This window comes from Tasmannia lanceolata, unplaced genomic scaffold (genome assembly GCF_043159265.1).
Source record: "Tasmannia lanceolata isolate RefF3 unplaced genomic scaffold, GAP_Taslan_0.1 ptg000003l, whole genome shotgun sequence".
Lineage (NCBI taxonomy): Eukaryota > Viridiplantae > Streptophyta > Magnoliopsida > Canellales > Winteraceae > Tasmannia > Tasmannia lanceolata.
The window spans coordinates 2,315,219-2,329,922 of NW_027518680.1; the positions used below are offsets into that span (position 1 = coordinate 2,315,219).

The 14,704-nt window shown below is 36.4% G+C and overlaps 1 long non-coding RNA gene across 1 annotated transcript; it reads right to left on the reverse strand.

The window, feature by feature from the left end:
* Positions 1–383: 383 nt before the first annotated feature.
* LOC143859881 (uncharacterized) lies at positions 384–14,123 on the reverse strand. The gene is made up of 2 exons (XR_013239471.1): positions 13,932–14,123; positions 384–765 (listed from the first exon to the last, which is right to left on the reverse strand). It is a non-coding gene; the product is annotated as an uncharacterized LOC143859881 (long non-coding RNA).
* Between the last annotated feature and the right edge of the window lie 581 nt (positions 14,124–14,704).

Consider the following 14,704-nt stretch of genomic DNA (forward strand, 5'->3'; position numbering starts at 1 on the left):
TCATTACAAAAATTAAACACTGCCAACCACTGCTAGACCTGGATTTCAAACAGATAGACCCATCAAAATTCAGCTTAATAAAGTGAGATGCCTGTGGGTTTCATCTAGATGTTTTCTTCCCTTTTCCCAACGGCCCAGTCACGGGATTATGTATGGGGATTAGATTATCGTGATTAATGATATTGTAGTGTCATCCTTAAGTTTTAAATCATTATCTGTTACATAGTGTTAGACCCTAAGTTCAAAAATTCCAACTTCTTCAAACAAGAGAAATGTATGTCATACCTTCTTGTTTTCACATCATACCTCCTTCTCTTTATTTTGAAGTCATAAATTGACATGTAAAACGGGATCTTCTTTAGGTTCAGTCTATCACAGAAAAATTGCACAGATAAAATGCTAAATTTATAAACAAAGCAAATTGCAGTCATGCTTGAAATTCAACAAAGACAAACAAACAAACAAAAAAGTTTTGAGGCAGCTTAGTTATAGCCATTCTCATAGCAAATTTTTAGACTACTTTATAGCTCACAACAAGGTGTGATAGGAACCAAGCACACCTAACCCTGTTTAGAAGCTTCATTTGGTTCCTGTTTGGTTCCTGAAATAGCAGCAGTTGCAGCAGCTGTCATTGCAGCAGCTGCTGCACCCACCTTCACACTGCCTGCAGCCTTCATTGCACCAGCAACCTTTGCAAATGCAGCTATTCCTCCCACAAGCATAGCCCTCAATGCCACCGTTGGTTTTATCTCCATTTTCTAGAACCTGTGACCACCAATTTTATATGAGAACTTGTTTTATCGTAAGAAAGTAGTTTATTTAGCATACAGAAATATATGTCATGCCATAAGAATGAAATTTGTAGGCCATCTAGAATCTTCATTGTACAATTCCAGTGCAGGTTAGAGGTGCTGCATCATGGGGTTAGCATGGTATGAAACTCGTCGGGTTCAATGTTGTCTTCAATGGATCACTAACTGTAGATATTTGCAATCCCCAAAATTGTTACTTAATTAAAGGTGGGAAGAATTGGAGAAAATCTACAGACTGGAAATGGTTATTAACGTGTCAGCGAGAATTGCATACATCCTTGGAACATTAGACTGAAAAGTCAAGGAATGAGTATGATTGACTTCAATTTCTTATTTATCATTCTTGAGCTACAAAATCTGCTTAATGAATGCCGCCGAGTAGGGGTGTAAACGGATCGAATTCGGAGCGGATATGGCTACATCCGAATTTGATTACAGTATACACTATCCGAATTCGGATTCGGATTCGGATTCGACGGATCTTTAATATCTATTACCGAATTCGTATCCGTCGGATATTGTTCGAATTCGGATATTATCCGTATCCGTTTATCCGGTAAATTCGAACATTTTATTGCAGCACTTTATCTTTTTTCTCCTACTTACTCGAATGAATTTTCCAAACCCTAAAACTAGACCTCTACATTCTCTTCACAAAATTAACTCTCAAACCCTAAAATATATGAGATCCTCTTCTTCCTTTTAAAACAAAGGCAGAGAGAGAGAGAGAGAGAGAGAGGGAGGCGATGGGGATGGGGATGTATGATAGTGTTAGTAGTGGTCTTTGGGTTTTTCCTTTTTTTTTGTATATGATGTAATGGGTTTGGGCTATTTTTGTTTTTATTTTTATTTTTCTAAAAAGAATATTCACTTTTCTTATAGAAACAAAAGATAGTGTGTCATTAATTAAATTTTTATTTATGATATTATTAATAATAAATAAAAAGGATTTATGATATTATTAATAATAAATAAAAAGGATTTACTTCTCGGATTCGGATGTTAAACGGATCGGATATACCATTTACCAGATTCGCATCCGCTAAGAGCCGGATATTTCATAAACGGATTCGGATACTATCCGCTTGAAACGGATTCGGATAATATTCGCTTTAAACGGATTCGGATGCGGACGGTAATCGAATTTTCGAATATCCATTTACACCCCTACCGCCGAGCACAAGAAAAGGGACAGGCAATATATTGGAATATTGGCTAATGCTGCCTAGATTAACGTGATCTTGCTCGAAAGTATAATTCCTCTTTCAGGTTTACAAATGCCTTTCCACTTTTTCAACAACTGCATCCCATGTGCTCATCTTCGTTCTCCCTACACACAATGGCAGGCCCGAGTATTTTGCCAGAATATACTCTCAACTGAACACCGAGACAAAAAGCGCATCCATCTCTCTCCTCACAGAAATGTTCAGCCCATCAACTTCGATTTGCTGAAATTTGACTTCTAGCCAAACACCACTTCATAATACCGAATGATAACCTTCATTTTGATCACATTAACGTCATCAGCTTTCCAAAAATCAAAGTGTAATCTGCGTGCTACAAATGAGTCACCTCAATTCTAGGGTCTCCATACCTTAGACCCTCAATGATGTCAGATCTCCCTTTATCATTATTCTGCTGAAAAATTGTGCCACAATCGTGAACAAGGATAGCGATACAGGATCTCCCTATCTAAAACCTCTCTAAGCTCTAAAGAAGCCTCAAAAAAAAAAAAACACTATGAAGAAGCCTTTGGGGGAGCCATTATTCAGGATGGAGAACCAAGCCAGACACACATCTATAGAACCATCCCTCCATCTGCATCGAAAGCCCATGAGCCCGATCAGGTAATCTAGGCAACTCCAATCCACTCTATCATAAGCCTTTTTTTTTCTTTGAATGGCCTCTATCATAAGCCTTGTCCATGTCTAACTTGCATACACCTTTTTGCTGAGATTTTGTCACATATTCCACCACATCATCAGCAATCAGGACTCCATCTGGAATTTGCCTGCCTTTTATCAAAGCTGATTGGTTGGGGCATATGATGGAAGGAAACAGACCTTATTAATCCTTTCTACCAGGGTTTTTCTATGGGGTGATTCAGATGAGAAGAAGAGATTTCACCGTGTAAAGTGGGAAGAGGCATGCAAGCCCAAACACCCCGGTGGTCTTGGTTTCCACAATCTAAGAGTAATGAATAAAGCCCTCCAGGGTAAGTGATTGTGGACATTTGGTGAGGAGAGGAAACAATTGTGGACGCAATAATCAAGCACAAGTATGGGAATTGTCCAAAGGAATGGAGTTCAGGTAACTACTACAGATTGAGTGGGGTAGCAGTATGCAAGGTTTTAAATTTCGGTCGGTGTCAATTTCGGCCACCACCGAAATCGAAACATTTTAGTTTCGGTGGAAATTTCAGCCGAAATCATGTAAAATTCAGTTAAAACTTTCAGCATTTTAAAAACTTCGTGGAAATGTCTAAATTTTGGATGGAAATTTCGGTGGAAATCTTTAAAATTTCTGTAGAAATCTTTAAAAGTTCAGAGGAAATCTTCTAATTAAGTGTGAAAATGAAATTTCGTCGCTGAAATTTCAACGATATCCTGTAAAAACCGATTCACTGTATTTTGTTTTAATCTTGGCTAAAACCGAAATATTTCGGCCAAAATTTCAGATTTCAGCCGAAATTTAATACCATGACGGTATGAAGAGACATCTTGATGCAGTTAGGTAATTTCGCTAGAGGAATCAGATTTGTACATAAGGGAGATAGAATCAAAATTTGGAATGATGGATGGTGTAAGGAGAGAACATTGATGGAGTGCATCCTGATCTCTTTGATAGTAGCAATGGAAATGGAAGCTTGGGTGAAAGGTTCCTTCGAGTGATACACAAAGGAGAGGAGGTAACATTGAAGGTGCAGCTCCTGCGGAATTTCTTTGACAGAGAGATTGAACACGACAGCCATACTTCTGGAATGGTTGGAGGGCACACACATTATGAGGTATGGCAGTGAAAAAAGATCTGCATCTGGAACTCTGTTGGGGTTTTCACCTTGAAATCTTGTTTACCATCATCTCATTCCGGTTCCACCAACTCTGATAATGTGTGTAGTCTGGAGTATTCTTGCTTCACAGTGGGTACCTTTGGTTGGACAGCTATGTTGGACAAGATCATAATTGTCAACCATCTTCGGAATAGAAAAGTGCTGATTGTAGACCATTGTGCTTGGTGTTTAGAAGCAGGGGAAACAGTTGATCACATCTTCATTCAATGCAGAACTACTAGGGAGGTATGACATCGTTTTCTTAGTAGGTTCGGTATGTCTTGGGTCTTTCCTGATTGGTTTAGTGATCTTCTAGAGAGTTGGATGGCAGTTTATTGGCTCAAAAAGGTAGAATCATTTGGATTCTTGGCAACTGTTTGGGCAATTTGGAAAGAGAGAAATAGTGAATCTTCAAAATCATCTCCAAGGGGCCTCATTCCATGTACACAAAGGTGTTGTATTTGATGTGTAGATGGGCACAAGCTCTCACGTGCTTTAGGGATGTTTCTAGCTACACCATGAGGCATTTCTAAAGAGTTGTGTGCATGAGCTTGGAAAGGATTGACTCACCTTCTCCTAAGTGGACCATGTCGGACCCCGGGAAATTGGAACTCAACTTTGACGCATCGAGACAAGGAAACCTGATTCCAATGAGGTCAAGGTGATGCCTATTTTACAGAATATTAAGCTCATAAAAGGAGACATTGATCATTTGATCGTGGAAGGAGACTCTAAGAATGTGAGCAGAAGGATGGACAATAGAAGCCTACAACCTGGAGATTTTCTAATGACATTGAAGAACTTCGGGATAGATTGAGCGAGCAGGAGATCACTTTCTAACATGTTAGGAGTTCAGCCAATTGTGGCGCCAATCGGTTAGCTCAAGTGGGTGTTGACCTGTTGAGAGGATTCATTTAGAGTTGCTTGATGCTCTCCCTCCTTGACCCATCTCTGTTCTTGCTTTCTTGACTCTCTTTTGTTTTTTGGCGCTTTGCCTTCAAATTCTTGTATTTAACAATCTCGGTCTTGGGGTTTTCCTGCTTTCTATTAAATATTTCTACGCCATTCAAAAAACGAAAGAAAATCTGCTATAAATAGCAAAATAATAAACATGTATAAGAGGTCATATGTGATTGTCAACATCTTTACTAAGATCAGTCGCTTCTACAACAAAGAGAAAGGCAAAGCCAAGAAAGAGCATGTAAGATGGCCTCATGATGAAGTAAACAAGAAAATACACAGTTGCAGATTCTTCAATGCTAAGATCTCTTCAAATAAATCATAACTCCGAGCAGAAAAATAAAAACAGTAATTCTGCAGAAACTTACAGTAATTCAAAGCAATATAAAATATGTAGATCTGATTCTTATTTTGGCTCCCATAGCAGAAAAATCACCACAAAATCCAACAGATAACAATGTCAAAATAAATGTATCTTTGAGCAAACACGGTCAACTTAAAGCGTTGGCCCATATCTCAGTTGGAAGATGCTTTGCGTTGCAACCACAAGGTTGTGGTTTCAACATCAGATTAACTTGAAAATAAAAACTCGGCCAAGTTGAATGAACGAATGGATTTAGTTGAATTCATCAAAAAAATGAAAAATAAGAATAAAGCAAAAATTTCTAGAAGGAACGCTAAAAATTAGGGACCTTAGTTGTATTAGGTTTAAACTCTTATAGGGATCGATTGAAAGGTAGATAGAAATAAGAGGTGAGATGGGAAATAAAGAGTAGAGAAGAAAGATGAAGCTTCATAGCGTTTTATGTGAGGGGGAGAAATCCTTCTTCTCTTCTATCTCACACAGATAACCCTTTACGTAATCAAATTAATCTAGTCACTGGCTGGAATTCAAACTCTTTGCTTATTGCATACTAATTAGGAATCATGGATTCACATGAAACCTGTATAGTTTATTATTAGCACATGTTCAAAACTGGTTGTGCAACCTATAAATACAATTCCTTTCAGACTATTAATTCAATCTAAAAAAAAAGATTAAATCATTGACAACCTGACTAACCATATTAGCTCCTTCCCCACATCTTAACCAGATTCTTAACCTGCTTAACTACCATTGTTTTATGTCTGATATTTGACAGATTCTCTGTTTCCAATGCCTTGAAACTAGACTATAAGGGAGGCATTCAAACTATATGATTTGACACCGAGAATAAATCACACCCGTTTATTTCTTGAAATATCTTCCTGAGAAACACCTAAAGAAAAAATTAAAGAAATGAATCTTCCTGATTAATGAAATAATATGAAGGTGCATAACATAAATAGATCTACAAAGGACTAATGGAGATAGAAATCGGAAAAAAAAAAAATTGATCATAAATGGGTGTTCCTGTTGGAATATCGGTAGGATATAATGGAACAGGATACTGTTTTGAACAAAGAAATCAAATGATAGAAGAGAAAGAGAAGTAGGCAAGGCAAGCCGAAGCTTTCTCTTATAGACTTTATTTCCCCACTTATGCAGGTGGCTACAAGGAAATAAATCCTGAGGATACAATGCCTACGCCAAGAACAATGGGCTGCACCCCTAGTTCAAGGCAACCAGTATGCCCGTCCTTAGAGAAAAACAGAAAAAGAGTGTCTAAAACCTGGGCCAGTAAAACACAAGGGTGGAAATATCAAATCTTAAATTCAAAAATTGCTATGGGTTAAGTGTCTAAAACCTGGGTCATTAAGCGTCTTTTGATTGATTTATTTATTTGTTTCTTTCTTTCTTTCTTATATATATATTATATATATTATAATATATATATATATATATATATATATGTATATAAACTATTCCCTAGGCTAGCCATGGGGCCTCTCATGTGAGGACTTGTGTGAAGGGAAGAGAGGTAATGGCCATATTTATAACCTTCATTCTCTCCTTAAAACTTTCACCAAGTCGATGTGGGACTAAAAAGTCCCAAGTGCTTTTTTACATTGCTTCATACTCTTTGGTCTTTTATAATTTTTTATTATTTGTTTTTAGCAACAGTCAAAGTTACTTTTTCTTCATTCTAAAAAGTAATCCTTTTAACTTATTTTAAAAATATACCAACAATCCCCCACTTTTTTTAAAAGAAAATAAATAAAAATAAAATAAAAAATAAAAAAATTCTAAGTCAATATATCAAGTAGAACTGAACTTGCCACTGCAACTAAGAAGAGAACATTTATCATGAATCTTCTCAGTTGGAGTTTTGTAGGACAGTTACGATACTCAATATACTGTGGGCACTGGTTCACGCGGCGATCGCGCTTTCTATTTACTTAGGTCATGCGCTTACCTCGTTTCGCAATGCTCTAGGACTATACCAGATTAGTCCATAGGAAGCGACCCTGACTTCCTCACTTAAATAGGCAGACTTATCAAGGGTGCTTTCGAAACAACTTATTCACCCCCACTAGATCTATAAGCCTGTTAAGAACTTTAAAAGTCCAGCCTCACCGTACGTTGCGAAGGGAAACAGTGTATTTACCTCAGGAATGGGACTTTTAAAAAGAGTCATCTCTAATACTCTTATAGAGTTTAATGCACCGGAAATATAGCCTCTTGCTAAATTTCTCAAGAGACACCACTTAGTTGAAATCCTTTGAACTCCTAATGTGAAGAGTGATCGCATACCATTCTGTATTTGAAAAAACTTTCACCATTAGAGAGTAGGCTCTCACTCAAATGTCCCACTTACCGTTAATAACCCCATTCCCCTCAAGGTTTGACATATTCGATCTCTATGTAATGCTTTAGTAAGAGGGTCTGCTAGCATTTGATTTGTTGGAAGATATTCCAATAACACCTTTCCCTTCTTTACTAATTTTCGAATATGATGATATCTCATTGAGATATGTCTTGATTCGCTTGTAAAGCGTTTATTAGTCGCAAAATATATTGCCGACTTATTATCACAATATAATGTAACTGGTTGTATTGATTTTTCAAGGAATGGTATATTCCTTAACAATCGCCTCATCCATATAACATCTTTACCTGCTAGAGACATAGAAATGTACTCTGATTCCATGGAAGACATAGCAATACACTTTTGTTTCTTTGATGACCAAGAAACAACTCCACCACCCAAAGTAAACAACCATCCACTAGTAGATTTATAATCCTTACCAGATATCCAATTTGCATCACTATAACATTCAAGAATACAAGGAGTACCACAATACTGTAATCCATAATTTATTGTACCCTTCAGATATCTTAATACTCTAAATATTTCATTCCAATGCTCAGAGTTAGGATTACTAGTAAATCTACTTAAATTACTTACAGCATATGCTATATCAGGTCTAGTACATGTAATTGCATACATTAGACTCCCAATAACTTTAGCATATTCAGGTTGATTAACAGGTTTACCATTATTCTTCTCTAACTTTTTATTAAAGTCAATAGGTATACCACTTGGTTCACAATCAAAACAATTAAATTTTCTTAACACTTTCTCTATATAATGAGATTGTGTTAAAATAATTTTTCCATTTTCTCTTATTACCTTAATTCCCAAGATCACATTTATAGGACCTAAGTCCTTAATCTCAAACACTTGAGAAATGTACTGTTTGGTTTCATTTATTAATTCAATATTTGAAGCAAAGATTAATAAATCATCAATATAAAGAGTTATAACAATACATGAACTACCAATACCTTTAGTAAACATGCAACTTTCTACTTTATTACTCTTAAAACCAAACTTCTTAATTTCTTGTTTGATTTTCTTATTCCATTATCTAGGTGCTTGTTTTAGACCGTATAATGATTTGTTCAATTTACAAACCTTATTCTCTTGGCCAATTTCAACATAACCCTCAAGTTGATCAATATAGATTTCTTCTTCTAGTTCTCCATTTAAAAAAGCTGTTTTTACATCCATTTGATGTATTTCTAGATTGTATATAGAGGCTAAAGCTAACATAGTTCTTATAGTTGTCATTTTTGTAACGGGTGAAAACGTTTCAAAGTAATCAAAGCCTTCTTTTTGTTTAAATCCTTTAGCAACCAATCTAGCTTTGTATTTATCTATACCACCATCAGGATTGAGTTTCCTTTTTAAAACCCATTTACTTCCTAAGGTTTTTGTATTTGGTGGTAAATCTTTTAGTGTCCAAGTACCTTTTTCTTTTATAGATTTGATTTCATCATCCATTGCAATTTTCCACAATTTGAGTCGGGAAAAGACATAGCTTCTTGGAAGCTTTTAGGTTCTTCTAGAATATATGTAAACATACCCGGTCCCAAGTCTTTTTCAACTCTTTGTCTCTTACTTCTAAGTTCTACTAGTTCTTGTGGATTATTTTGTTCTATATTGTCTTGTGCTAGTGGATTTTCAATTTGTTGTTCAACATTATCATCTTGTAATGAATTCCTCAAATCTGATTCAATCTCTAAAGTATTAACATCTTTAATTGTTAAATGTTCTAAGAACTCAGCATTTATAGCTTCTAGTATAGAATTAGATTCTAAGTTTAGGAATCTATAGGCTTTGCTATTTTGAGCATAGCCTAAGAATACTGATTTTATTCCTTTAGAACCAACTTTAGATCTTTTTTGAGAAGGATCTAAAACATAAGCAATACACCCCCACACTTTCATATAATTTAAATTTGGTTTTCTATTTTTCCATAATTCATATGGTGTTTCTTTAAAACCTTTGTGCAAAACTCTGTTACCAATATGACAAGCGGTAAGCATTGCCTCACCCCATAAATTAGATGGTAACTTTGAACTTATTAACATGGCACTAACCATCTAAGTAAAGTTCTATTTTTCCGCTCAGCCACTACATTTTGATGAGGGCTATAAGGAGCGGTTACTTGATGTATTGTTCCATGAGTTTCGCAAAAAGTTTTAAATTCATTTGATAAATATTCTCCGCCCCTGTCACTTCTAAGAATCTTAATTTTTCTTCCTAGTTGGTTTTCTACTTCTGATTTATATATCTTAAATTTTTCAAAGGCTTCATCTTTATTTCTAATTAAATATCTACTATAATCATCTATAAAAGTAAGAAAATATCTTTTACCACCTCTTGTTTCAATAGTTTTATTGTCACAAATATCTGTGTGTACTAATTCTAATAAATTAGTATTCCTTTTTACGCTTTTAACATGTTTCTTACTTAATTTTGCTTGTATGCAACATTCACATTTATATGTTGGCATGGTATGGTTAACTTTAGGAAGTAGCTCTAACTTAACCATATCATTTAATGTATTAACATTAATATGTCCAAGTCTATAATGCCAAACATTACTTAAGTCACACAAGTAAAATGAATCATCACCAACTTTATTAATAGTGCTTAACAGATGCATCTTGTCCTTAGCATATCCCTTTCCGATAAATGATCCATTTTTCGTAATGATCATTTTATCGGCTTCAAATACAACACGACATCCATGATGACTAAGTAAGAATATAGAAATAAGACTCTTTCGAAGAGTTGGAACATGAAGAACATTATTGAGAGAAAGCGTCTTTCCAGAAGTAAGTACAAGGTCCACCGTTCCCATGCCGATCACATTGCTTGAAGCGGAGTTCCCATGTAAAGTTTTACATCATCCTCAACGGTCTTGTAGGATTTAAAAGCACTCCTATTATGAGTCACATGGCAAGTGCAACCGGAGTCGACCCACCATCCATCATCTACATCAACAATGAAGGCTTCTTCTGAAATCACCACAGCCACATGATTGTCTTCAACAATGTTTGTTTCATTGTTTTGGCCTTTACGGTGTCGGCACACTCTTGCATAGTGTCCTGGTTTGCCACAAACATAGCAAGGACCTTTCCCATTCTTCTTGTTTTTTGATTTAAAGTTTTTCTTATTGCTCTTAAAGTTCCCACCTTTAGAATTATTTCTCTTATTCTTCTTACTAGGAACAGATGTATCTACTAAGTTCACTTTATCCACTTTATTTTGTTTTTCTTCTAACATATCTCTTTCTCTTACCTATTCTTCAATTTGTAGATGTTGGAGAAGTTGTTCCAATGTCTGTAAACCTGATTTATGTTTCAACAATTTTCAGTAATCTTTCCAAGAAGGAGGAAGTTTACCAATTATTGTAGAAACTTGAAATGTTTCAGAAATTGGTTCTCCAATGGCTTCAATATCTTGAGCAATTCGAAGTAAATTTTGAGCTTGGTCAAGAATTGGTTTTCCATCTACCATCTTGAAGTCAATGAATTTATTAATGAGAAATGATCTATTCCCTGCATCTTCAGTGTCATATCTAGCCTGAAGTGCATTCCATAATTCTAAAGCAGTTTTATACTTCGTGAATAGAACAAATAGCCCATCACTCATTGCATTTAAAATCATACCTCAGCATAAGTAGTCATCTTCCAACCACTAGTGTTGTTCTTTAGTGTATCCTCCACTCGTCACATTACTATTTGTTCCTTCGCTATTTGTTCCATCACCGCCATTTGATCCATCACCGCCATTTGTTCCTCCACCACTATTCGTTCCTCCATTATTTGTTCCCTCTGGATATGGAGTTTGGAGAACATATGCCACTCGTTGTAAAGAAAGATAGAAGTGGATCTTTAATTGCCATCGTTTGAAACTTGGTTCGTCGAATCGTTGGAGTTTTTCAATTTCAGAAGTATGGATTTTTCCAACTGAGGTTGCCATTAAGGGAAAAATAAAGTCTATAAATTGTTGGAATATCGGTAGGATATAATGGAACAGGGTACTGTTTTGAACAAAGAAATCAAATGATAGAAGAGAAAGAGAAGTAGGCAAGGCAAGCCGAAGCTTTCTCTTATAGACTTTATTTCCCCACTTATGCAGGTGGCTACAAGGAAATAAGTCCCGAGGATACAATGCCTACGCCAAGAACAATGGGCTGCACCCCTAGTTCAAGGCAACCAGTATGCCCGTACTTAGAGAAAAACATAAGAAGAGTGTAAAGGAACAGTAAAACACAAAGGTGGAAATATCAAATCTTAAATTTGGAAATTGCTATGGGTTAAGTGTCTAAAACCTGGGTCATCAAGCTTCTTTTATAGAACTCTAAAAGACACTAAATGCAACCCCCCAAGTGTCCCTTGAGACACCCCTTGGGCGGTTGGTGCAACGTCATCGACCGTTGGCACCCCTTTGTTGTAAACGAGTTCTGACCGTTGGGAACCAACGGTAAAACCCGTAAAGTTTAAGTTTAATTTGAAGAGACACGACTATAACAGTCATCTCGTCTCCTCCCTTAATCTTTTGATTGATTTATTTATTTCTCTCTTTCTTTCTTATATATATATATATATATATATATATATATATATATATATAGAGAGAGAGAGAGAGAACATTTCCTACACACTTGTGTAGGTAAGTTACCTACACACTACCTTAAAATACAGTGGGGGCCCACATTGTTTGGGTGATCCAAACAATTCATTTGAATGGTCCTCACATAGATAGGGTGTCCACAAAAAATCAGATCCATAGGATCATCCCAACCCTACGATTTGTGGAGGTAAAATGGACGTGTATAAACCTTCACAAATTAGTCCATTTTTTGCCTCCATAGTTTGAATTGTTAGGATGATCCTATGGATCTGATTTTTTGTGGACACCCTATCTATGTGAGGACCATTCAAATGAATTGTTTGGATCACCCAAACAATGTGGGCCCCCACTGTATTTTAAGGTAGTGTGTAGGTAACTTACCTACACAAGTGTGTAGGAAATGTTCTCTCATATATATATATATATATATATATATATATATATATATATATATATATGAGAATAGAGTTCCTAAAGTGTCACCTCATATAGCTTATATGAGGTGGCGCTCACAAAACATAAGGGGCCCACATTTTTGGGGTGATCGAAACCACTCATTTGAAAGGCCCATAGATGGATATGGTGCCTACAAAAAATCAGGTCCATAGGATCATCCTAACCCTTCCATTTATGGAGGTTAAAAATGGGCAGATTTATGGAGGTTTATACCCATCCATTTCAACCTCCACAAATGGAAGGGTTAGGATGATCCTATGAAGTCGATTTTTTGGGCACACCCTATCTATGTGAGGGCCTATCATATGAATGCTTTGGATCATCCAAACAAAGTGGGCCCCTTATGTGTTTAAGCGCCACCTCATATAAGCTATATGAGGTGACACCTTAGGAACTCTATTCTCTCTCTCTATATATATATATATGAGCAAAGTGTTCCTGCGCAGCTGCTCAGTTAGCTTAACTGAGCAGCTGCCCCAAAAAACTCATGTGGCCCCATATTTTTTGGGTGATTCAAAGCATTCATTTGATGGGCCCTTCCATGGATTGGGTGTGTACCAAAAATCAGCTCCATTGGATCACCAATGGGTGTCCATTTGTGGGGCCAAAAATGGACAGATTTGTGGAGCTGATTTTTGGTGGACACCCTACCCATGAAAGGGCCCATCAAATGAATGCTTTGGATCCCACCCAAAATGTGGCCACATGAGTTTTTGGGGCAGCTGCTCAGTTAAGCTAACTGAGCAGCTGCGCAGGAACACTGCCCTCTATATATATATATATATATATATATATATATATATAAACTATTCCCTAGGCTAGGCATATATGGGGCCTCTCATGTGAGGACTTGTGTGAAGAGAAGAGAGGTAATGGCCATATTTATAACCTTCATTCTCTCCTTAAAACTTTCACCAAGTCTATGTGAGACTAAAAAGTCCCAAGTGCCTTTTTACATTGCTTCATACTTTTTGGTCTTTTATAATTTTTTATTATTTGTTTTTAGCAATAGTCAAATTACTTTTTCTTCACTCTAACAAGTAATCCTCTTTAACTTATTTTAAAAATATACCAACAGTTCCTGATCGGTGTGGTTCACTTTTTGTTTCGAAAGGTGTGATTATTGTATGAATATGGGTATATCAAAATCGAATTATAATCTGAAATTGAAGGTTGGGTTAGAGATATAAAGGGATATTTAAATGAATAATGGAAGCAATGAGGAAAAAAGATACGAATGAATTGTAAACGAGAGGGAAATGGGCGATTCTATGAACATATGAAAAGTAAATCGAATCAAACCTTAGAGATGGAAGAGATCACTGCCTGTCTTTGAGAGAGAGAGAGAGAGATTGGGGTTGCATAGGTTTGTAGGATTGAGTGAAAAGAGCCTCGGGCGAGCCAGTTTTTGCTTCTCCTCCCGGAGCGAGCTGGAAACACGAGTTTAATGGGGCTATTGTGATTCGGCGTGTAAGACTGAAACAAAGAACAGAATCAAAATATATGCGCCACGATTATATACCTTTCTGGGAATATGCGCCTCCTCGAGACCATGGACCACCATGGCGCCATGAACATAACACTGCGGGGCCCCACCCTTTTATCCAAGAGTGGATATAATAGTTCAAGTGGTAAAAACACGTTCGAAGTTTGACTAGTAAAAATTCTGGCGGCATATTTAAGGGAGATTGACCACCTCAATCAACGATGGTTTGATTAGTTGATATAATGATTCGAGTGGGGCACTATATTTAATAACGTTGCCGCTTCCGATTATCAGTGGATGTAACAGTTGGGAGTGGGAAAAATGTTGGTGGTATATTTAATAATGTTGTCATTTCTGATCTATGACTAATTGACTATCTATCTTAATCAATTCGGATAAACTGGAAGACGTGATGCCGGTATACTTAATAACGTTGTCGTTCTTAGTTTAGGGTTTTCGTTGGTTGGCAACGACCGGTCGAGGAACGTTGTCAATATAACTATAACATAGCCGTTCTTAACGGTAGGGTTTCCATTGGAATCTCAGGTACTGAAAAGGAATCGATGTGTATTAAATGCTAACCAAAAGA